Source organism: Equus przewalskii, chromosome 4 (assembly GCF_037783145.1).
Source record: "Equus przewalskii isolate Varuska chromosome 4, EquPr2, whole genome shotgun sequence".
Taxonomy (NCBI): Eukaryota; Metazoa; Chordata; class Mammalia; order Perissodactyla; family Equidae; genus Equus; species Equus przewalskii.
This window is the reverse complement of record NC_091834.1, coordinates 97,371,612-97,394,854: the sequence shown is the minus strand read 5'-3', so window position 1 is coordinate 97,394,854 and position 23,243 is coordinate 97,371,612. Positions and strand designations below refer to the sequence as shown.

Sequence of the window (23,243 nt, the reverse complement as noted above, 5' to 3'; positions counted from 1 at the left end):
AAACAGATGGAATTTTTATGTGTTTTAGATGTTGTGATCAAACGTGCCACCAATCTTTCATTCTGCTTTCCTAGATAGAAACATCGAATCATTTTTGATGCTTGCTTTTCTTCCTTCTCCCCCTTCTGATATGTCTTCAAACTCTATTGATTTTTTTCATTCTTTAAATGTCCCTTTAATTCACCTTTAACTCTATATATCCAGTACTGCTGTTACTTCACTGATTATTACATGTCTCAAGCTATTTTCTCTGATTACATTTTCTTTTCCTTTGCGATTCATCTTTTGGACTGCCCTTCCTAATTTTCACCATATCCCTTTGCAGTATCTACAGTGTTTATGTCATCCCACTTAAATTCCTTTTTCTGGTATTCAGTTTCTTCTGTAAGCTGACCATGTCATAACCTCATCTTTTTTTATTTACCATCATAAACCTTTTAGGCTGCTCTCCTGAATACCCTTCATATGTGCTGGGCCGTGCTCATTCTTACCTTTCTGGTTTGATGTACATTATTTACTCGGTTTATAAATATGTCCTCTCTCTTCTTTGATCTGTAGTCTGCCTTTCCATCAAAGTTCAGCTTATTTTCTTTTCCTTCTGTCAAGCCCCTGTTGATGACTCTAGGCCTATACTGATCTTTCCCTTTTCAGAATTTACATGAGTGTGACTAGTTGATGTTATGACGTGGAGTTGCACTATTTCTGTATTATTCCAATTTTCTTATGGATTTGTGTTTCTAAACTGAACAGATAACCTTCTTAGGTACAGAGAGTTTTCAAAACACTATCAGACAAATGGTATATACTTCACATTTATCTCTTGGTTAAAACTCTTCTTGAATATGATGTATATATGGACTATTTAGACTAACCATCTACTTTTTATTATAATGCTCATTCTTTTTTGCTTTTTTTGAGGACTATTTCCCTTCTCCTTGTTTATTTGCTTCTAATCATTGTGCCAGTCATGTTGACTTTAGCTTCTTATAAAGGTGAACCAAGAGGGAGAGGAGTTAGCGTCTTCTTGTCGTCATCATCATCATGCCTGTTCTACTGAAGAATGGGCCAGTGCTTAGGACTGTTGTGATTGGTCCGTGGTCCTTCTCAACCTCCACATCCAATTCTCCTTTTTCAAGATGAAGAAAGGAGAGGGGTCTAAGATTAATTAAACCCCTTTAAAAAGACTTTTTAAATTACTAGCCTCATTAAGAGAGCGAAAAAGCTTTAGAATTTCTTCCACAGGAAAATGCATCGTTTCTAAGAAGGAGAAGGAGAGGAGATGAAAAGTATGGGTAGCTGTAGAGAGCCAGGTAAGAGAAAATCAAATGTAAAGTGAGTATATGAAAGAAATGCGAAAAAGAGTACAGTGAGTGATAAGAGCAGTTGTGAATAGGGAGGGGAAGCCTGAGAGACTACTTCTTGGGTTATGAAAAAGGAAAGGAAAAGATAAGCTGAAAATTTAAAAAGAAAAAGATGGAGAGAGAACCCGGAAGCCTGAAGGGGAAAGAATATAGCCATCCTTGCTGTTAGGGACATAAGGCACTAATGCTTTAGATAAACACTACTACTTCTCTTGTTGTTTAAGGGAGGAAAATATTAGGAGGGAAAAAAGCTAATAAAAATTTTTAAAAGGTTATTACCAGAAGTAACTCTTGGAAATTAAAAAAAGACTCTATTATTAAAAATCTTAAATTGCTGGTAGTGGCGGTGATTTTGTTTGTTTGTTCTGCGTTGCTTGCTGGTCATGCTGTCCCATTTGTAATTTAGTCATGTGCTGTTACAATCAAACAGCTCAATTGGGTCTTAAAATGGTCTCAACTCAGATCTCATTTGAATGAAAGTGAACTTTAAATGTATAACCACTTCGTCCTTTGAACCCGTCTTGTTTCTAATATGGTAGCTACTAGCTGCATGTGGCTATTTAAATTTAAATTAATTAAAATTAAATAAATTTTGAAATCCAGTTTCTTAGTCCAACTGGCCACATCACAAGTGCTCAGTGGCCACCTGTGGAGAGCACCATTTTGGACATCACAGATATCAGACATTCTATCATCGCGTGGAGTTCTACTGGACAAATCCAGACTTTAAGACCTATAAGTAGAAGAACTTAGAGATTTTAAATATGATCTTAAATAGGCAAACATTTTGCTTTCATTATTAGAGTAAAATTTTCTTATCGTAAGTTTACAATTTGCAGTTATAATAGGGGAAGAGCAGAATTGTTTATAAAGTGATGCATCTTAGTTGCGAGAAGTTTATTGACCGAGTGTGTAAAATAGTTCTCTTTCTCCCCATTTCAGGAATTGAACTTTTTTTTGGGTAGCTTTCTTAAATTCTTCAGAATCACAAATGTATGTGAATATACATATATATCTGTGGATCTCATTTGATTTATAATAATTCCACATGAAGGACAAAATCCGCATTTCATTTTGTAGTGAATTTGAAAGGCCTTTTTGCAATCTTCATGATTAGTGAAATGTTCTCTGTAATTAAATATTCTGAGATATTACATATTCTAGTACAGTGTCCGCTACTTTGTCTGATGGTCAGATTCACCCATGGCTTGTGATTCCAAGGCTCTCCCTCAGAACAATGCATCGTAGTCAGGGGAGGCCTGGGAGCCGGCATTTTAACTTGTCCCCCATAAGATTCTCACCATGCTTTTGCTGAATACCACTCTGACCGTTGACTTACTAAATATTAACTCTGGCAGGTTTGTGAGTGCTGACAGATATTAAATTTGCTTCACCTCAGTAGAGCTCTGCATTCACCTGCGGTAGAATATGTTTATAGGTTTTGAATAGTCTGAATTCCGACATTATTTTGTAAAATAGATGGAGGAAAATATTATGGAACTAGTAATGAAGCAATATTTTTTTATTCACACATTATCATGCATTTAGTAGCACAGGAAATGTGTTTGATTGATGAAATTATTCAGTCATCAATAGTGTGTGTGTGTATATATATATATATTTTTTTTTTTTTTTTTAGGAAGATTAACCCTGAGCTAACATCTGCTGGCAATCCTCCTTCTTATTTTTGCTGAGGAAGACTGGCTCTGAGCTAACATCTGCCACCAATCCTTTTTTTTTTTTTTTTTTTTGGCTGAGGAAGACTGGCCCTGAGCTAATATCCGTGCCCATTTTCCTCTACTTTATATGTGGGACACCTGCCACAGCATGGCTTGACAAGCAGTGCATAGATCTGTATCCGGGATCTGAACTGGCAAACCCCAGGTCACCAAAGCAGAATGTGCAAACCTAACTGCTGCACCACTGGGCTGGCCCCAATACTATATATTTTAAATAAATATATACTTGCAGAACAAGTGTATGCAAGCCCTCTTAAATAAATGAGGATCTTCCCAAGACTGAAGTTGGAAGGCACTTGCCTACAATATAGTTACTTAGGGATTGTAGAAATTTTGTCTATATTTGTGAAGCAGATATTTATTCTTGGAAGAATAAATAGCTGTAATCCCCTGGGGTTTTTTTTTGCAAGGTTGCATCCAGTTTGTTTTACCCTTACTTTTAACGTAGGCACATGACTGATGTGTGTTAAAACCTAGTTGAAAAAGACCTTTTTAAATAAGTATAACTACTTCTTAGTGAAAATAAAGCATTGTATCATGATTTAATTGGTAGTTTTTTCCATTCCTGGGGGTACATATAACAATGGTATTCCTTCTGTTAATGATGTCTTAGGTCTAATTGAACTAAATTATATATTTGAGCTTAGTAACTTTAGTTGACCATATAATAAATAGGTGCACAAAGCACACTGGATGTGGCAGGAGATGACACGTGTTCTGCTCTGTCTTAACCATGTTACCCTAGAGCAAAGTCAGTTTTTGAACCTTGAACCTTAGCTGCTAAATGTGGTAGTAGGTCTAATTTAGTGCTCGGGACTAGAAATGGATGTTATCCTCACCTGCGGAAGTTTCTGAACTAAAAATACCCACACTACTCTCCTGGAAATCCTGGTAGGTCTTTATGATTTTTTATCAAAAATTGAGAGAAAATCTCTATACAGCAAATTGACATGGTAAGTGTGCAATTTGATGAGTTTTGATAAGGTTTATACACTCATCAACCACCACTCTAATCAAGATGTTGGATATTTCCGTCGCCACAGAATGTTTCCTCTACCCACTTCTAGTCAGTTCCCACACCACCCATAGGTGACCATTCTTTTGGTTCCATCAGCCTAGGTTAGTTTTGCTTTTCTTGAACTTCAGCTCACATACATGGAGTCCTACAGAGTGTACTCTTTTTGTGTCTGGATGCTTTTGCTTAATAAAGAGATTTTGAGATTCATCCATGTTATTGCATGTGTCAGTAGTTTGCTTGCTCGCTTCCCCTGTTTCTTCCTTCTTTTTTTCTGAATACTATTCTGTTAAATGAACATATCACATTTTTAATCTGTTCTTCTGTTGATGGGTTGTATTTGGTGTTTTCAGTTTTTGTCTTTATGAATAAAACTTCTGTAAATATTCTTGTACAAATCTTTTTGTGGACATATCTTTTCATTGATCTTCGGTAAAATGCCATAGATAATTGTGTAGTTAATATTAGAAGAAGCTGCCGATAGGTTTTTCAAAGTGCTTGAGCCATTTTACATTTCTACCAGCAGCATGTGAGAGTTTCAATTGCTTCTACCCTCTCAACATTTGGTGTTAGTCTTCTTAATTTTAGACGTTCTGGTGGGTGTGAAGTAGCACCATTGTGGTTTTAATTTGCGTTTCCCAATGGTAATGATGTTGAACATCTTTCATATGCTTATTTAGTCATTTGTATATCTTCTTTTCTAAAGTGCTCAGATCTTTTTGCTTAATTTTTATTACATTGGTGGTCTTTTTATTATTGATTTGTAGGCATTGTTTATATATTTAGGATACAAGACGTTTGTCACATATATGTATGTATTGCAAACATAGTCTCCCAATCTGTGCCCTACCTTTCTGTTTTCTTAATGCTTGTTTTTGATGAATAAATGTTTTTTTAAAGAATTCCAATTTTGATGACATCCAGTTTATCAAATTTTTAAATGTTCAATTTATTGGTATTTTAAATGTTTAATGTTGTTTATATCCTAAGACATCAAACTTTATCTTCCCCAGTGTTGAAAAGAATTTCTTCCATGTTTTCTTTTAGAAGCTTTGTTGTTTTATAGAGCTTTTACATTTATATCTATGATCACTCTATCATAAATAATCATCTATGATGATAGTATGGTCATCTTGAATTAATTTTGGTGTATGCTGTGAGGTGTAGAGGTCCTTTTTCCCCCTCTATTTATGAAGTTTTCCAGTAACATAGGAAAATTTGTTTGACATTGCCTCTTTCATTTTCATAGTAACCTATTCTTGTTTTATAAATGCAGTTTTACCCCAAATCTGTATGAGTATATTAGAGTTTCCCCACACACCTCCTCACTCCACCCTCCCAGTTCTTGTCTATATTCTTAACGTTTTTTGTGGATCCTTAGTTTTTCTATTTGTTCATATTTCTGGTTTCTACATTCTGATAGTCCTTGATTGTCTTTTTATATTTAGACTAAGTAACAGAAGGATGATTTCAAGCTACTTGTATGTGGTCAGATTTTTGGGCTGGTAGTCTTCACTTAAAGGTGAAGGTGAGTGGCGTAGGAGGCTTGGGGGACCCCTAAGTCCCAGGGGTACCAGTAAATTCTGTTGCCGACCTCATTCCCTCTAGACATGTTTATTTTCTTTGGAGAATAGCCTTAAATTTTACTGTCTGGGCATATTCTTGGCTGTCCTTGTTAGACCCAGGTCAGGATTTGAGGTGCTATGGTTAGGTTATATTTTTCTTCAGGGATTTCATTTATTTTATGCTTTTCAACTCCATATCTTTTAGATAATTCCTTTTTTGTTCATGATTAGGTTAACAGAGTTTCTTTTCCAAATAGTTCATTTAACTATAAACCCCTTCCCCATCCCTCCCTTTCTGCTTAAGGACTGAAAATCCTTGCAACTCTTAGTTTTTTCGTTTTTTCTATTTTACAATTTATATTTTTGTTGCATTGTCATCATAGAGTGTTATTTGTCCTATTTTCACTGTTTGGAATTCTCATACCATTTTCTTTGTGGCCTAGATATATAGTTAGTTTTTATGAATTTGCGAGGGACGCTGGAAAAGATCTGTGTTCAGATTACAGTGTTTGGTGTACTTCACTTCATTGGACCTTACTAGCTATTTATGTTTTCCATGTCCTTTATCTTCTTGGATTGAGAGAGGGGAATAAGACTCTTCCACTGGGGCCGGCCCAGTGGCACAGCGGTTAATTGCGCACATTCCACTTCGCAGTCCGGGGTTCACTGGTTGGGATCCCGGGTGCAGACATGGCACCGCTTGGCAAAAGCCATGCTGTGGTGGTGTCCCACGTATAAAGTAGAGGAAGATGGGCACGGATGTGAGCTCAGGGCCAGTTTTCCTCATGAAAAAGAGGAGGATTGGCAGCAGTTAGCTCGGGGCTAGTCTTCCTCAAAAGAAAAAGACTCTTCCACTGTTTATGCATGACCCCTGCTCTCTTTGTGTTTTCAGTTACAAAGTACACTTTTGCCCATTTTCAGTTTTTTATTTTAGGTATATTATTTACAGCATACAGGTGGGTAATTTATTAAAAATGTAGAAGGGAAACGTGTCCAGAATTAGACTTGTCTCAGTGTTATCATTCTGTATTGGTTTTTCCTGGCATGTGTGTGCCCTCTCAGTCCATGGTTTGTCTTCCTCTGATTTGAAAAATTCATCTTTAATTTGTTCTGTGTTCTTACGGGAAAGTAATTAAACACATGTAAATTTTTTTTAAGTCTCCCACTTCTGATTTTCTTTATTTTCTTTCAGTCTTTTCTAATTTGTTGCTAATTTCCATTTCTTTTTGCTCATTTCTCTATTTTATCTAACATGTCTCTTACTGGATTTTCAGTGATGCTCATCCTGCTTCAAACAACTTCTCGCTTAGATTTAATTTCTTCACTGAATCTGCAGGCTCTTGATTCATCTTGTTCTGTGTTGGTTTTGCCATATGTTTCAAGAGCTCTTGTATCTCTTTTTTGAATGTTTTTACTTTCTCATTAAGTTCTTTGAGTCATAGTGATGTTTCTACTCGTGATTTCTGGTCGCTTAGTGGCAGCATTTTTTTGGTGACTTTTCCTCATCCATTTTTCCTGTTTAGATCCTATCTCCTTCTTCTTCCCTTCCTCTTTTCTTTCCCTCCTTCCCTCTCTCTCCTTTAACTTCTTGGTCTATTCTAGATCCTGTGCTACTTCTTTTTGATTGATTTTTGAGTTGAGAATTCCCCCCTGGACCACCGGTTTGAAACTGGGTACTGTTGGGCTGGGAGAGCAGGGGTGGCACGCATTCCTTCTCATTCACTGTGAAGCACTTTAGGACCCAGGAGTGTATGTTTGAGAGTGTTTAACCTTTACTCCCTGCTGCCTGTGCAGTGGCAGCCAGACGGCTATTCACAATTCCGTCTTTTCTTCCTTTTCTTTCTTATCTCAGCAACAGAGTGCTTCCTATGTTGACTTTGTATCTGAACCTTGGCCAAGACCTCCTCTCAGCATCTTCCTGTAACCCTGCTTCAGTCCACTGCCTTGGGTCGGTCTTTTACATAGATTCTGATTGGGTGATAGGTTTTGCCTACTTTTATCCAAGATGGGATTTCCATTTTTTTTTTCATCCTACTGTTGTTTTGGGGTGGAGAAAGAACAGAGACTTCTCCACTGTACTGTGTTAAAACAAGGTCATGTACCTTTTTGTTTTTCCTTTAAATATTTCAGTAAATTTCTTCCAGCTAACAAAAGCCTTCTTCAGAGTAATATTTAGGATTTGGCTTCTTGGCTCTTCCTTCATTTCATGGCTTGGTGATTTTTCTTCTGATTGTTAATTGTTTTACTTGAGGCCTGGATTTCACTGTCTGTGGGTTGGTTTCCCGGATGGGTTAACTATGAACAAGTGGGGCATCACTGTACTATGAGGATTGTTTGTTTTGAGGGCACACCAAGGTATTCCGTTTATTAAAAATCTTGTAGGGATCAATATTTCCATCTCAGTTCATTTCTCTGGGCTATATTGTACTTCTTTGTGCATTTATGAGGTTGTATAGCTTATGAATTATTAAAACAAGCTTGAATACATCTGTAAAAAAAAATATGAGTAACTTTCATTTGCCTGCCATCCCATCCGGAGGCACTGGTTTCCTTTTATTATGAATTCTGCGTAGTGTTGCTTTTTATGTTTCAAAGATCAAAGATGTAGGAAAAAGTTCATGGCTCTATACTTTGGTGAGGGAGGAGGTAGTTATTTTAGTTTCTATCATCAAATGTGAAAAGTTATTTTCAAATATACTGGAGCCAAAAAAAAGGAAAAAAAAAAAGAAAAACAACAACTACCTAACAGTCGGTGAAAATAACTAACAGGACACTCTGCCATGCAGTACTTATAATTATTTCAAATTTACTAACAAAACAATGAAGCACATTTTGCATAATGAAATATTTATTTTTATCCGTCATGCTTGCAAGCTGCTCTCCATTCATCATGTTTGCAAACAGCAGCGGCAAGATTTCTTTAACGTGAGCCAAATTTAATTCCCAGCTGTTGAAAATTAATTTTTTTAAGTCCTGTTAAAAACTATCATCTAACAACAAATCTCACTATTTTTCTTTGTCTCTTTTTACTTTTCCATTGACCTTTTTCTTGTTTTTATTTTCACTCATGAATAAGTGTTTTTCGGTGATACTTGGTGTGTGAGATAGGACTAGAATAAATAAAAGACATTCTTAAATGTGTAACTTACTATATTGTTCACCAGGCGAGTTGATCGGAATTCTAATTTTGCATCCCTTTCATTTCATAATTAAACAAAAAATAAAACAGAAAGTCAGTTATAAGCTCTAGGATGGAGAAAAGCTAGCTATAATATTATGTATTTTTTAAAATTGCTGTGATGTGAAGATCCTACTGTTCTCATGTAGATTTGAGTCAAGACTTGTGCAAAAGCCCAAAGGTTGTAAACTACTTCTTCAGCTTCTTTCTTTGGGGTGTAACAGGTTCGTATAGGCAATGGGCGATACAGGGTTTGTTCTGGGTACTGCATTCTCTTATCATGGATGTTGTTTACACAGCTGCCTAGCCTTAGATTTGGTGATTCTGATGGTATAGAAGTAGATAATAGTTACCAAGAGGTAGATAAGTGGTTAAAAGTTACTTTCTGTGTGTTCTATGTTTTGTTTTAGTTGTCTCAAGTTACTTTCTTTAGGGGAGAAATAATACAAAAAGATGATTATTGTTGCTATTTCAAATTAAAATGGCTGATCTTGCTGAGTCACCAGAGGTGGTGTGACTAACCTAGCCTAGTTTTGGCTAATCTCGCTAGGTTTTGCACTCTCTTGCCTCTGGGCTTCTGCCTAGAATGATTTCATTTCCTACCTCTTTTCCCCCTTAGGTAACTCATACTTTTTATTTATTCATTTTTTTTTTGGTGAAGAAGATTGACTCTGAGCTAATATCCATTGCCAATCCTCCTCTTTTTGCTTGAGGAAGATTGTCCTTGAGCTAACATCTGTGCCAATCTTCCTCTATTTTATGTGGGGTGCCACCACAGCATGGCTTGATGACTGGTTTATGGGTCCATGCCTGGGATCTAAACCTGTGAACCCTGGGTCGCTGAAGCAGAGTGTGCACACTTACCCACTACACCATCAGGCAGGCCCCTCATACTTTTTTTCTTTTTTTAAAGATTGGTACCTGAGTTAACATCTGTTGCCAAACTTTTTTTTGTTCCTCTCCCCAAAGCCCCTCAGTACATAGTTGTATATTCTAGTTGTAGGTCCTTCAAGTTGTGCTGTGTGGGACACCGCCTCAGCATGGCTTGATGAAGGTGCTAGGTCCAGGCCCAGGATCTGAACCAGCGAAACCCAGGGCTGCTGAAGCAGCGTGCATGAGCTTAACCACTGGGCCACAGGGCAGGCCCCCTTTTTAAATAATAATAAAACATTATTATTTTTATTATTTGTGGTCTCAGTTCCTGTGGTTTGCTTTCTCTTGTGCCCAAAGCTGCATTGGCTTTGTCCTTTCTGCATGCTCCCGTAGAGCTTTGCATTAATCCACCTTAGGAATCATCTCACTGATGATATTTGTCTCTCATACTTCTTGACCAGTGCTGGTTAATATAAACTTAAATCTTCTTGTAGCAATGTTAAAAAGGCAAAAAGAAATAGGAGAAATTGATTTTTAATACTGTCTTATTTAACCCAATATATTTGGCATATTGTTTCAACATATAACCAATATAAAAATTCTAAATTATGTTTTTATATTCTTTTTGTACTGTCTTCAAAATCTAGTGTTTATTTTATACTTCTAGCACATCTCGATTAAGACTAGCTGCATTTCAGATGCTCAGTACCACAAGTGGCTAGTGTCTACCATATTGTACAGTTGTGTGTTGCTTAACAATGGGGATATGTTCTGAGAAATGTGTTGTTAGGTGATTTCATCATTGTGCGAACATCATAGAGTACACTTACAGAAGCTTAAATGCTATAGCCTACTACACAGCTAGTCTTTATGTTACTAATCTTGTGGGGCCACTTTCGTATGTGTGGTCCGCCCTTGACTGAAACATCCTTATGCAGCATGTGACTGTAAAGCATGGTTCTAGACTGTGGTTTCCTTGAGAGTTGGACCCATGTCTGGTGTTTGCTCGGTTTCTGGTTACCATTGGTGCTCATTCCATATATGCCTACAAATAAATGAATAAGTAATTGAATGGAACATACTGGGAGAGTTATTTTGTAGATTGATGCCAATCGCTAATAATATCAGTATCTCCTGTCAAGAGAAGTAATGCACATTGACTAAAAAGAGGACCCTGAGGTGGGAAGAATCCTGCATTCCAGTCATAAGGTAGGGCAGTGGCAGGCTTTGAAGAGGTGACGTTGCTGAGAATTTATTGCAGCGGACAACTAGGAGAGGAAATTAAGAGGGTGGCCAGTCTCCACTCAGGGTCTACTTTCCAAGTGATGTCCCCAAATCCAGAGCATTGACAACCAGCACCTTTGACTTTTACTGATAGACAGATCTGTTTCTACCAGAGGAGTCATAATCAAGTTTGTAATCAAGTTCTGTGCACACCTATTTAGTACAAATAGAGGCTAGTGTATGTGTTTCAGTTTACTGCTTAAAAAATAAAATGGATACAGGGGGCTGGCCCCGTGGCCGAGTGGTTAAGTTCGCGCGCTCCGCTGCAGGCGGCCCAGTGTTTTGTTGGTTCGAATCCTGGGTGCGGACATGGCACTGCTCATCAAGCCACGCTGAGGCAGCGTCCCACATGCCACAACTAGAAGGACCCACAACGAAGAATATACAACTATGTACCAGGGGGCTTTGGGGAGAAAAAGGAAAAAAATAAAATCTTTAAAAAAATAAAATAAAAAAATAAAATGGATACAGTTGTATCAATTGTGTCAATTGATACGGTCATTGTTGATAGCAATTTGATATTATGTGGTAAAATTAATAATGTGTATATTCTTTGACTCAGTGATTATCCATTTAGGTATATACCATTGAGAAAATGTTTCGTATGTGAACAAAGAGGCATCTAAATGATAATTTCAGCATTTTAGAAAATAGTAAAACATGTAAACCACCTGAACGTCTAGTAATAGGAGATCAGATAAATATTTTTGAAACATTCATTAACTCTGTAGAGTAATTAAATTAATGTAATGCACTAGATTTGTATTTCCAAATGGAAAGCCCTCAAGAACATAATGTTGAGTGATGAAATCAAGTTTCACAACTCTATTTTTAAAAAATTGAAAATAACACATATCACACAATATTATATATTGCTCATTGATGCAAATGCATGCTGTATAAAATTAGCGGTTACCAGAGGAGAAGGGGATGACGGGGAGGGCAAAAGGCGTAAAGGGGCACATGTGTATGGTGACAGATAGAAACTGGACTGTTGGTGGTAAACACAATGCAGTCTATACAGAAACAGAAATATAGTGATTACACCTGAAATTTACGCAATGTTTAAGCCAATATGACCTCAATAAAATAATTAAAAACAAAAGCCAAACTGTAAAGGTAAACCCTACGTCCAGAAGAGTGTATATCACTGGTAAGTGCAGGAGAGTAGGTTGGGTCATTAGGGACGGATCTAGAGAATATGTTTCTGTAGTTTTTTGTGATGCAAAGTACTGAATGATAACAACTGGCAATTTAGGTGGTGGTCATAGAGATGGTATCTTAGTCTTTAATGTATTTAAAATTTTTCTCAATTTGTAAGATGCATTTTATATATTCAGAGGATTTCCTTCAGGTCTGTACTATATTTTTTTGAAAGTAAAAATTTAGGATTACAAATACTAGGGATATTTTGATTTATCCCTTCATATGAATTATTTTACTCCTTTGCTGAAAAAGGATGCATAGATGGAGAAGTGTCCTTTGATGTACACAAGTACAAAAGTGCATTTTATAACTTTGTTCTATATTTCAGGCTGGAATTTTAATCCAGATCTCTATGGGAAAATACATAATAAACTCAGTATCCCATAGCACCTTTTGCACCCTTGTGAGTTAAGATCAAAAGTATTTTTAAAAAGTCTAGAATAGCCGGAGCCTTTCAAAGACATTTGGGCTGTGGGGTATTTCAGTTCAGTTCAACAAGTGCTTAAGGAATGCTTGTGCATGCAAGGTACCACATCAGGCTTGAAGGTGGCTGGGACACAGTAGAATGTGAGGGGAAGAAGGAAATGACTCTTCTAGACTTCTCAGGATATTGAAACAGTTGGGAAATGCCCAATTGGATAAATAAATGTTCACTGTCTGAGTGGGAAAGAACAATATATTTTTTTAATGAAGTTATCAATTTATTGTCTCAGCTCCAAATCCATCTGTCATTATCTGCTCTGAGATAACAAGAGCTGGGCCTTTTGAGCATTTCTCCTTTGTAACGAGTATGATGTTAAGCTGTGTCCACAGAGGGCATGGGAGGGACATTACTGGACGAAGGGTTTCTCTTCCTGATTCCACTGTCTTTGTCATGTCAGCTGCCTGCAGCATGCATGGTTTTTTCTGCAGTGCCTGGTGGTCGGCAGTGCCTGTCACCTTCTCTGTCCCCTGACGCCCTCCTCAGGAGGTTTCCTGGCAGATTACTGCCAAGTGGGACACCTCCCTTGACTGGCTTCCTCCAGCACCTTTCCGGAGGCTTCCTAGTGAATTACGAGGCCAGCACCTCCCTGTGAATGGTGTCCCCTGCACTTCAGAGGGAGGATTTCTGGCTAGTCTTGCCCTTGAACTCTTGCCGGTGTTGTCTGTTCTCAGTCTTAGGGGCAGTGGCTGGTTCCTAGATCTGCTCTTCCTGTTTTCTCTACCTTCAACCACCTCATTAGTCCAATCCATGTTAATTTCTCATGTTCAGATTACTTTTTCTGTTCAGATTACTGCATGCTGTCTCCTGACTGAAACCTGATAGATACAGAAGGCAAACTGCATTTTCTCCAGTATGCTAAAGTCAGTAAAAGTGACTTGACATTTAAAAGATCTCTTAGGATTTCTTCAACCTGTTCTCCATTTGGTTTTAGTAGGACAGTAGCCAGCTCTGCGAATGGGTTATTGGATCAGTAGATGTGAACCTGTCTGACTCTTACCATGTATCTTATTGCATTGGAACAACCGTGGGCATTATTGTTAGCAGTGAAGTTGGTGTTTAAGGTTCTTACACGGTAAGCTTGTATAGTTTCATCATTTATGCTTCACTTTGCTTTGCTGAGCTGTCTGGAATGCACAGTGGAGGGTTCCTGGTATAACAGAAAGAATATGAGCTTTATTATCAAGGGAACCTAGGTTCTAATTTTGGCTCCACTGTTACAATAATTCTAATTCTAACTCCACTAACACATAAATGAAAAGTCTTCTTATTTTCAACGTCTGAGTTCTCACTCTGAAGATGACAGAAAAATCTGTCGCGTAACTTGGGGCAAATCACTTTGTGTCTTGGAGCTCTTTTCCTTGTTCGTAAAACAGGAAATAAAATACAAGCCTTTCAGGTTGCTGTGAGGTTAATCATGTTGTAATAAAGCACCACTAGCAAAGTGAAAATGGTCCAATTTCTCTGCTTCCTTGCTAGCATTTGATGTAAAATAAAATCACAGTATTTTATTTCAGCCGTTTTTGTAAGTATGGAGGGATATCTTACTGTGGTTTTAATTTGAGTTTCTGTAATAACTAATGATGTGAACATCTTTTCATGTGCTTATTTGCCATCTCTATAGTCTCCATTATTTTTTAAATTTCCTGAAAATAACACGTCTTATTCTTATAATTTTAAAAAAGATAAGCAGGAAAAAACTGACCTATTTTAGTTTTCTCTTTTGGTATTTGCCGTCACAGTTCTTCCTGAGCTTTCAAACCAGGTCTTTTTCACCAGAAGTTAACCTACACATCCAGAGTTACCTCTGGTTCTTTCTAACAGTTTGGTTTCATGTTTCCTGTGATTTGAGATTAATGAAAACAAACAAAGAAACCCAAACTCAAGCCCAAACAATAAAACTACTCTGAACAATACTTACTAACAATGCATCTATCTTACAAAGTGTACTTCATGTTTTAAATTTTTATTAAACTTTTGATAATGCCTTTTAATTCTTAAATACCATTAGTATAAAACATTTCTACTAGGCAGAGACACCTTGAGGTAAATGCAATGTAGAGAAAAGTGGGAGAAGAGCTATTCAAAACTTCACATCTCTCATTGTAAGGAGAGCATAGGTTGGCCCATATGATTATAATATAAATGGAACAGGAAAATTTTGAAAGATGATAGAGGAGCAAGAATGGCAAGAAATATTTTATGGATTGTGGCCAACCATTGGAACAAGTAAACAGTATAGGGAATGCTAAACAGTTGTAAATGGCCCCAGTGTTTGTCAGTTGCTCAAGACAGGAACCTGGGGGTCATCTCTGGTTCATTTTGCACAACCCTCCATATCCGCTCCCTCAGCCAATCCCGTCAATTCCACCTCCTGAATGTAACTTGAAGTACATCCATTTCTCCCTGCTAAATGCCACAGACCTGGTCTAAGCCGGCATCTTCCCTGGACAGTGCAATAGCCTCCTAACTAGCTTCATTACTTCCAGTCTCATCTCTCTCTAACCTCTTCCCAACATAAGAGGAAGAACGATCTTTGATAGGTAAATTAAACGGAACACTCTCAAACTTAAAACCCTTAATGCCTTCCTTTTATACTTAAACTCTGTTCTATACCTTGGGCTGCTTAATCTGGTCTTTGACTGTCTCTCAACTTTGTCTCTTATAGCTGGTCCCTTATCTGACTAAACTCGAAAGCAACTGGCCTATTAAAAACTATTTTTAAAAGTAAGCCTTTTCGTGACTTGATAAATCATGCTTTAAAGACTAAGATTAATTTATCTCTAAGAATGCACTGAGGTAATTTACAGACTAAGAAAGCACTGAGATAACTTACAAACTAAGAAAAGTGGTAGTTAATGAGGCATTTATTCACCACCTTTAAGTACTTGGCTCTTTAATGGTGCTTTGTCCCACATGGCTGTAACTCTTGGCCTAAAGAAGGCCCGGTGTGACTTTTAGGGTAGTTGCTTCTTGCTTTTAACCCGAACCCAGTGATTCCTCTTCTTTCCGTCTCTTTTGGAGACGCTATCCCTGCTTCCTCTCCCTTCTTTCTACTCAGTCTTCAAATAGTTCCCCCACGCTTTTTTTTCCCCCTAAATAGGAAGAAGAATTAGCTTCTGATTATTTGTCCTCAGTTTGAAAAAGAGTATAGTCAAGTTATGAGATTATAATACGTGAAGTTATTACCTTACTTGGTAATAAAAATATGTAATTATTTCTTAATTTCTAATTATTTTGTATTAAGGCCCAATTGCTGAAGTTAACTTCCTATTACCATTTAGATTTAATCGTTATTGTTTAACTAAGAGAATAGATTTGTTTGCTAGAAATTCAGTAAATTGTGTTAAAATATTTTTATATCTTGACAAAGGTATTAGAAAAGGTACAGAGATGATATGATTTGGTATTTTTTTCTTCTGTCGCTACAAAATAAGATAAATGCGTCACTTTTTTGTGTAACAAAGGATCTGATACGTTTTCACTTTTGATATATGCAACTATGACTCTCTCATTTGAAATATGTCTCCCATATACGTTCTGAGATCTGTTACCACTGATCTACAAGATAAGGAGAGGGGATGGAATTCTGGGTGCCAAAGAAACAGGCAAGGCGGCAAATGAGTTCCAAATCTCTCTGCATTCTTCTATTATGTAATGTATTTGCATCAATAAAGTCAATTTTATTTAAAAGCTTTTACTTTTGCCAAGTGGACCAGCCACCATCATTGCTATTTTCTTCTCTTCCAGCTCTTCTTGGTAGTTCTAGGCATTTTATTATTTTTGCTCACTCACAGAGATCTGTCACATCTCATTATTTTGTCGCTGCTGCTTTACCAGTGTTTGTATATTATGAAGTGAGCTAATAGAAGTTCTCACTTTTCGTGCTCACCATTTATGGTGATATCTATACAGTTGTTGTTTATCTCGTCTGACTCGGGAGATGATGTGAAGTACCCAGCAGAAGACAGTCAGAAGGATCTGCCTTTGACTGTTGTGACTTGTCGCAATAATTTCGTAATAGGGTCTCGGGTGAATAGGAGGCACAATGGAGATGGCTTGGGATCATGCTAGAAGGTCAGCCAGAGTATCACAGATATCTGATGCATGTACGGATTGTATAATGGGACTTACTAAAGATTCCAAAAGTCTAAAATAGAAGATAACGTGGTAGGTTTGCATCTGGGGTAGAGATGAAGGCAATTTAGCTAGGACATAAATTGCTTGGTTAATTCACCTGACTTTGGTGGCTAGGTAGAATGTAGTTTCTGGGTGATGGTCTAGCTTTTAAATTGGAAGTTTAGAGAATAGCGATCTGTCATCCAGCTGAATTCTGTGGGACCTTGGGCAGCCTGCTGAGGTATAAGTGGTCCTCTTGTTAGAGCATTGGTTGTAGACTGGGAGTGATTTTGCCCATGAGGGGGCATTTGGGCTTGTCTTTGGATGTTTTTAGTTGTCACAATTTGGGGGTGCTACTGGCATCTAGTGCATGGGGGCCAACGATTGTGCTAAACATTCTACGATGTACTGGTCAACCCCTCATAAGAAAGGCCCAAAATGTGGATAGTGCCAAGGTTGAGCAACACTGTATTATAGCGACACCAACAAAGGTCTATTATATCTTTTTTTATTCACTGTAGATTGAGTGTACGTATTTGCCACTTTGTCCCTAAAGAATGGCCAATATTTAGTAAAAAAGTTAATGATTGAAAATGCACTCACCTTAATCGTTCCTAACAAGTCACATTGGGACAAGCATGCATACTCCAGCTTCATCTATACAAGAACATGTTTTTCCGTCCTGCTTAGCTATTTGCAGTTTTTACACATTGTAAGCTTTACTTATTTTTTAGAATTTCCCTGTGCCACTTTAGGATAAACAGACAGTTTTATGTTTGGCTGTTTTTAAGATTTCTTGGTAATGAGGTATTTGGGGTCACTCAGTGTTAAAGAGGCACCTGATTATAGACTTTATAAATAGCATCAGGAATGACTAAATGTCACGTTTTATCTCCGTAGCGCAGAACTAGGAGAGGAGGAGATAGAAGGTGGCAGAGGGAAGGGTAATAGAATTTATGCAGCAACATTTACCTAAAGGTAATAAAAATCTTCATTACATGGCATGCAACAGGTCATTAGGACTAGCAGAACTATGCGTGTAGATGCTCAATATTAATACCACTTGCTTTTTATTTGAAATAAGGATAATTCTGTGCTACTGACTTGGCTAAAATTTAAAGAATATTCCATTTACTATTTGTGGGATATTACAAATAATGTGAGCTTTCTTAGTAATTGCACATAAATATACTACAAATAAAACCTTTCATCTAAAATCCTAGAAGAGTTATCTGAACAGCAATTAATTATGCGTTTTGGTACTCCTATGAGCAAAGTAAATTGTTGCCATTTCTCTCAGAGGGCATATATTTCCATTAAATGCTTTGGATGAGTTTCTCCACATGAAATAATGTCTTGACAGGGAAAGCATGCTAATCCATCTCTGTTAACCATGTCCCTGAACTAACTGATTTGGATCCTGATCAAGGCTTCACTGGTGAGAGTGTATATAAATAATAGCCAAACCATCTACGAAAATACACAACTCCCCTAAAGGCTTGATCCAACACAGAGTTGAGGCATAATAAGATAATATTCTCCAAATAGGAAAGAGGAAGAGTCAGTGTTTTTGAAGTAGAAGTTAATGTGTGTGTTAGTTAGGGCTCCTTCTGTTTCAAATGACAGAGAATCTAACTCATGCTGGCCTGAACCCCAAAAGGGAATTTATAGCTCACATAATTGAAAAGTCTAGTGCCTGGCTGTTGCTATGGCTATGGGATCAAACAACGCTGTCGTCTGCTAGCTTTACCTTTATTATATTGGCTTCGTTCTCTGGGTGGCTCTGATAGATCGTAGATCCAAGCTTCCAGCCTCTCAGGTTGCCGGACAGTAGAAAAGAGAACCCTTGTGCACTCTTGGTAGGAATGCCCAGTGTAGCCACTGTGAAAAACAGTATGGAGATTCCTCAGAAAATTGGAAGAGAACTACCATATGATCCAGCACTCCCACCTGTGGGTGTTTATCTGAAAGAAATGAAGTCAGATGAAGGTCTGGTCATTTTGCAGGAGTGGCTTTCAGAGGTTTCAGTCACCTCTTCTTTGGCACGCACATGGCCGTAGAAGCCATTGATTCTTGGGTCTCTCTAGCTTTTTGTTTTGTTTTGTTTTGTTTTTTTTGGTGGAGGAAGATGAGCCCTGAGCTCACATCCATTGCCAACTTTCCCATTTTGCTTGAGGAGGATGGTCCCTGAGCTAACATCTGTGCCACTCTTCCTCTACTTTGTATATGGGACACCACCACAGCATGGCTTGATGAACGGTGTATGGGTCTGTGCCCAGGATTTGAACATGCGAACCCTGGGCAACTCAAGTGGAGCTCGCTCGCTTCCTAGAGCAACCCTGGAGACAGCCCCAGGATCTCTCTGGCTTTTATCCTTTGCTAGTTGTTACAAGTTTCCTTAGGCATCTGTGTCTAGCAGCCATTCTCCAGTGCAGGTGCATCTTATCAGTGCTGATTACTGATTGCTTAATAAACATTCTTAACATAGTAACCTTTGGCTGATTCTTAATACTCCTATATATTCTCTGAGTTGCTATTGCAAGGAAAATTTGACCAAGGGTTATGTAGTTAAAGTTTTAAATAGCAATATATCTTATGAGTGAGAACATATAAATAGATGTAAGAGTGACTTTTTTTATGGTTGCTTACTAAGGGCCATGATATATTTTACCAATATTCAACTGGTGGCCATTTAAGTTTGCTACTAGTTTTCCATGATTACACATAATCATGAAATGTGTACATATCTTTGGGCAAGTGCTTATAAAGGCTACATGGAATTTCTGAATCAAAGGGCATGCACATTTAAATTTTATAAATCTGCCACACTGTCTCTCAAAGTCATAATCTCACCAACAGCATGTGAGAGAATTTGTTTCCCCATGCCACTTCCTTCTAATTTTATTTATGTTGTCTCTGAAAAATTTTGTGAATTTGGCAAAATATATGTAATAATCTTTATTTTGCATTAGAATCAGCACACTTGGCATTAGCTCAAAATGGACTCATCGGCATTAGCTCATAGGACTAATAAATGGCTAATCTAGATTAGAATTGAAATCTTTCATATCTAGTATTCTTTCGTTTAACTGATACTGTAAAATGTTTATTCGATTTTACTTTTTTCTTCCATGTTAATACTTGAAACGAATTTAATAGTCTGCTTTTCGCAAAGTCAAATTATTTCTGCCCAACTTTATTTAACAGAAATTACTGAAATAGCCAATTAACCTCTGATTGTGAATGGAGCTCTTCATTATTTGTTATTATCATTAATTTACATTATATCAGATTAAAAAATTGTAAGTTTAAGATATATTTAATTTACTTCTTGGTAGGACCAATATATAAAGTTGATGTTGAGATTTTAGTGTATTTTATTCTTCAGATATTTGTCAGCCTGATGTGTAGTAAATAATTGTTCAACCACTGAAGTTGTAGTATTTGACAGATCTGCAAAAATTTTCCTCTATAAGCCAATGAAATTTTTACATTAAAAGATAACTCATACAACAACTTATATTCATTAAAGCTTGGAACAAGTTAAATTGATGACAGAGTCAACATATTTTTGAGGCTGATTCGTTAAGAGTAACCTCTATTTCTGGTTCTTTTACTTGGTCACTTTCGTTAGTAGTGATATTTATTTGGTTTTCAAATTGCTGTCAATGAATTCATGCCAACATTATGTAATTTATGCTTGAAATATTTTATTTTTAAAATGCCATTTAATTTATGTATATAGAAAATATTTTATTGATAAAATTTAGAAGTGGTAGACTACATCTTTTTTGGTCAAGCTTTATTAACAACAAAACAAAATAGTTTTAGGGACAGACTGGCACTTGTTTGTCCTTTCAGAGGGATTGTCCCCTGCTCCCAACTTCCAGGTAAGGAGAGAAGAGTCCACAGATTGCATCATGGTTATTGTAACTCCATTGGCCATTTAAAACAGGAATAGATGTGGGCAAATTGACTTCCTATAAAAAAGTTATTTCTCTTTTCATAAACTGCTCTAAAGATACCACCTTAAATCTAGGTGTGAGAAGTAACAGGCATTACAAGAAGTTTTTGGATTGTAAAAGTAACTCTGGTCTTAGCTGAACTAGATTGATTAATAAGTAGTTTTACAGATTTGTGCATTGAAACTCATCTCTCCTTGCCTTGTCCTCCCCTTGCGTTTTGTTGCTTTTATTATAGCACTCATCAGAGTCTACCATGCATTGCATATATTTGCTTCTGTTTCTCTTTTTTCTGCCATAATTGAGCCTGGAGAGCTAGTACTTTTTGTTGGTCATCTTTCTATTCTATTTAGGGCCTGGCACACAACAGGTATAAATGTTGAACTCAACTGATCTTTGGAAAATAATATAGTGTGAAAAATTGATGTCATTCTATTTGATAATCCTTAGCCACTAAAAACTGTTTCTTAGATTTTCACATTACTTCAGTGAATCTGTTTTTACGTAAAAAGATCCCGTATACTTGTTAATTTTGTTTACAGTGAATTGTTTTATATACTCTGAGGGCAATTACTCAGTTCATCGTCTGTTTCTGTTTATTAATCTTTTCAATCTCCCTATTCATTCATTCTATAGCATATTTTATATGTGAGATGATCTCTCTATTTTAACTTTTGATGATTTTGAACTTTTAGGTTTTGATATTTAGGAAATGTGAGGAATATTCTGTGATTTTCTGCAGGTTATATTTGTGGTAAGATTCGAATTTAGGTGCCATTCTTTTTAAGGAAATGTATGTTGTGGGTAATTGGTAAAATGAGACGTCCTCTTAGATATCTTTGTAAAAACTCTTAGTTTTGTTTTGCACTTTTTAAGTAGCTTGGGATTTTCTTTTCCAGGAACACAATGGTTTTTAGACTTTATTTTCATTCTAATAAAAATGGAGGAAGAAGACTAATGTTTACTAAAGGCTTACTGGGTTTCAGTATTGTGATGAGCCCTATATATGATTATTATACATTAATTGCTTAATAACTCTATGCCATAGGTGATATTATCTCCATTTATAGATGAGGAAGCTGAAGCAAAAAAGGAACATCATTTTTGCCATTTAAACTCTGTTTTGTTTCTGATATAACATAGAACACAGAAAATAGTCTCACATATTATGGATTAGTGGAAAATTCATTGAGACTTTTATTTCTGTCAATATGGTCAATTAGATATCCTTGAAATATACCACCTGCTATCAAACACCTAGAAATCTGGATGTATTGTAAACACTCTTGTAATTGTGCAGCTTAATTTGCAAAAGGTAAGGTGATTTCATAAGTGCCATAAAACAAGGAAGTAGCTCAAAAGAATGGTTCGCTTCTTCTGAAGCTCCTGGTCCTCGAGGTCTTTGCTGGTCTCTGTGACCTATGACTTTGGTGTTACCAGCTTTGGGGACAGGAAGCAGGACATTCCTCTGTTCGGGCTGAGGAACTGGAATCTCAGACATCTTCCCCTTCACTCTCATTGCCCAGGGTAAAAGTTTAATCTATGATCATTAGGTAAAGGACATTTTTTTTTAAAAAACAGAATATAAGAAAGCAATTGATGCTAAGATACTGAACATTTCTAGGAAAATTAGAAATTAGAGAAGTAACAACAACAACAAAAATAGTAGTCCATGGCCTAAGAAAATTTCAAGGAACAGTTGATCTGCAACATCAAATCCTAGAGTGACAGCAAAGAGAAAGTGCAGGAAAGGGGTAGATAAGCCCCAGCCAGAGAGACAGCTGGTCTTATTTGATTATCTTTTACCCCAAGTTTCAGTCAATTTTGTGCCGCCTTCACAATTTTGACAATGTTCACACATTATCTAGATTATTATTTACTTAATATCTTAAAATGAAGTTATGCTATGCTTATGGTTTATTTTTGAAAGAAATCTTTTATATCACAATAAAATATGGAAACCCATAATATCTGCCAGAAGTAGAAAGTTATCTGTAAAAATGAGTAAAATAAGGGAACAAAGTTATAACCATGTCCTGTTGCCTGTTACTGTGCAAGCCCTATCTTCTGTTATAAAGAAGGGAAAACAAGCTTCAAGAGATACTGAAGATACCATATACAATCTCCTCCTTTATTTAATAAGAGGAATTGAGGAAGATGCTAAAAGGACACATGCTTTGTCTTAGGTGATTCTGTCTTCCTTGTGTGTGTGCCATGTAGGCTTGTTTTTAGCACCAGCAGTGTCACTGGCTGAATGTGAAATGATCCGAGGAGGGAAGTGTGATCATGTGCATGCCTGAGTGCCTGCTTTTTGATGTTTATCATTTGAAAGATACTGCTCTAAACTTCCTGTTGTTGACGAAAATAATCCATAACCAATCCCTGTTGTTGACGAAAATAATCCATAACCAATCTATAAATGAAAATTTGGGAGAGTTTATTCTGAGCTGAAATCTGAGC

General features: G+C 36.9%; 1 protein-coding gene across 4 annotated transcripts in view; it reads left to right on the top strand.

Moving 5' to 3' along the window:
* Positions 1-23,243, top strand: part of TPK1 (thiamin pyrophosphokinase 1) — a 316,777-nt gene that overhangs the window by 97,489 nt on the left and 196,045 nt on the right. The window lies entirely within an intron of this gene.